Genomic DNA, 2,795 nt, shown 5'->3' with positions numbered 1-2,795 from the left:
CGTCTTTTCTTCGTCCATTTTCGATGTTAATGTTTTCTTTATTCGTGCTGCACATTATGACTAGGCTCTTCAGTCACGTGACTAAAAATCGTCGCGAAGATTTAGCGGGGAAGAAAATAGTATCCTTCTATCAAAATATGGCAGGGGTTTTACCAGCTTTTCATAAAACAAATGATTGTGTGTAAAGCTCAGAGGACTGCCTGAGTTTCTCTCGTGTGTGCTGAATTTATTTTTCCCATAAGCAGAAGAAGAAGGGTGGAGAAAGAAGCTGAAACACATGGAAATCCAATCCATTCCTATCTTGACTTGAGAAGAAGGTGAGCATAAATTTCTTTCTGATTTCCATCATGTATATATTGTCTAGATATTAATGGTCAAAACTTGGAAAAGCTTGCACTCTTCTCAGTGCCCCATTTTTAGCCTTGATGCCAGATGCTAAAAAGAAAAATAGATCATCATAATAGATGCTTTTACTCCCTGTTTACCTTTTTGTATGCTCCCCTCCCTTGTATCTTTTGTGTGCGCTCTCTGGGATCCTTTGGTACGTTAGGACCCTGCCGACGCACCGTACTGTCTGGTGTATTTGTCCGGTGGCAAAAAGTATCCTTTCGCTACACCAGACAAAATAAGTCCGGTGTTCGTTAAGTCCGGTGCGTCGGCATGGTCCTGGTACGTTTTGTGTGGTCCTTTTTGTACACTTCCCATGGTCCTTTTTGAATGCTTTCAAGGTACCTTTTGTACGCTCTCCGTTGGTCCTTTTTGTGTGTTTCTGGGTACCTTTTTGTACGCTCCCCGTGTACTAGCCTGGGAATCCAAGCTCATAATTTTAGAAAAAACAAAAAATACCTCACCTCACAAAGTTCTAAAATTATAGAGCTTGGTGCAGGTAGATTAGTCTGACACAGAATGTTATAAACAGTCTGTGTGTGAACCCTTGTTGACAGACTTTCTGAACTTTGGAAACCCAGGCAAACACACATAATCAACTTACCATAAAAACTCTTTCACAAGCTCTAAAGACTTTCAAAACTACTAAAAACCACATCAAAACATCAGCCACATGTATTTAGACTTCCAGTCAACAGCCATTTTGTTTCTAAATGAATCTATGTTTTCATTTTCATTTGTTTTCCTTTTTTCTGCAAAGTCAGCTTTTTCCATAAATTATGCGCGCGCATCGAAATTATCAAAATGCGCGCGAAAGTACTGCTAAGTAATACGCCGAAAGCTGGCCAATCAGGCCGAACCTGCATTGCAGGGAAAAATGTCCCTGCAGGCGAGTTACCTGCACCAAGCGTTAAACCAGCAGCAAAAATATCATAAACTAGACTGTGAAAAAAGTTTAACGCTTGGATTCTCAGGCTACCCGTGTACCTTATTGTACGTTGTTCCAGTGTATCTTATTGTGCCGTTTCCCGTATACATTATTGTACGTACCCCATGTACCTTATTGTACGTTCCCCAGTACCTTATTGTATGTTCCCTGTGTATATACCTTATTGTAGGTTCCCTGTAGGTTCCCTGTGTACCTTATTGTGCGTTCCCCGTGAACCTTATTTTATGTTCCCGTCTACCTTATTGTATGTTACCAGCGTACCTTATTGTATGTTCCCAGTATACCTTATTGTATGTTCCCCGTGAACCTTATTGTATGTTCCCCGTGAACCTTACTGTACGTTCCCAGTATACCTTATTGTATGTTCCCCGTGAACTTATTGTACGTTCCCAGTGTACCTTATTGTACGTTCCTCGTGTACCTTATTGTACGTTCCCCTTGTACCTTATTGTACGTTCCCCTTGTACCTTATTGTACGTTCCCCTTGTACCTTATTGTACGTTCCCCTTGTACCTTATTGTACGTTCCCCTTGTACCTTATTGTATGTTCCCTGTGAACCTTATTGTATGTTCCCCGTGAACCTTATTGTATGTTCCCCGTGAACCTTATTGTATGTTCCCAGTGTACCTTATTGTACGTACCCTGTGGTCCTTTTTGTACGTTCCCGTAAACTTCTTTAATGGCTCAGTTTATATGCATGGCAAACATAGCTCAAACCATCAAGCAGAGTCTCACCCTTTTAAAGCCTTTTTTTTGGGAGATTTCAGCGAATGACCACACTTTTGAATTTTTCTTTCCTTTCACATTCAGGTGCCAGGATTACAAATTCAACAAAGTTTGACGACCTCTAAAGCTGACAATACAATGTAACTTGCTGGCAATGATGTAATGATAATGTTGCACACAATGAGAATATGAACAAAGATAAACATTCTTGCAATAATTGAACCAAGGAACTCTATTGTTCCAAGATGTGATTTAATGATCAATGATACAAATGTCATGGAGTTTAGTTTATCAAGACACAAATTTCACAAAAAAGTTTGCTGGAAAGTGTTGTAAATATTCAGCAATACTGTAACTAAATGTGACAATTTCAAGGTTGACAATTTGGTATATTATCACATGAATACTAATGTAACAGATGTTATGCACTGGAAATCTAAATCTGTAAAGAAGGAGATCCATTTTTAAGTAACTTTTTACTTGTGGATGGTATAATATGGTGGTTTAAAATATTGATGACAAGGAAGTTTTTCATATGAAACTAATGTGTACAACTTAATTCGATATCTCCCAAATTCATATTGCCATATTTCCATATTAGTCCCTTAGTAGACAGTCTCAAGATATTTTGGCACTTTCTTACTCAGATGAGTCTTAGAATAATATCAACTTGTAAATCTAAGATTTTATTTCCTTAATGAAGGTAAAAAACAATATTAGTTGAATAAAATA

At 38.3% G+C, this 2,795-nt stretch overlaps 1 long non-coding RNA gene across 1 annotated transcript; it reads left to right on the top strand.

The window, feature by feature from the left end:
- On the top strand, nt 1–2,795 carry LOC136821041 (uncharacterized). Its single transcript, XR_010848679.1, has 2 exons — nt 1–317; nt 2,148–2,795. It is a non-coding gene; the product is annotated as an uncharacterized lncRNA (long non-coding RNA).

This window comes from Clytia hemisphaerica, unplaced genomic scaffold (assembly GCF_902728285.1).
Source record: "Clytia hemisphaerica strain Z4C2 unplaced genomic scaffold, Clytia hemisphaerica genome assembly, whole genome shotgun sequence".
NCBI lineage: Eukaryota > Metazoa > Cnidaria > Hydrozoa > Leptothecata > Clytiidae > Clytia > Clytia hemisphaerica.
Note: the sequence above shows the minus strand (reverse complement) of the source record. Positions and strands in the feature narration are given on the sequence as shown.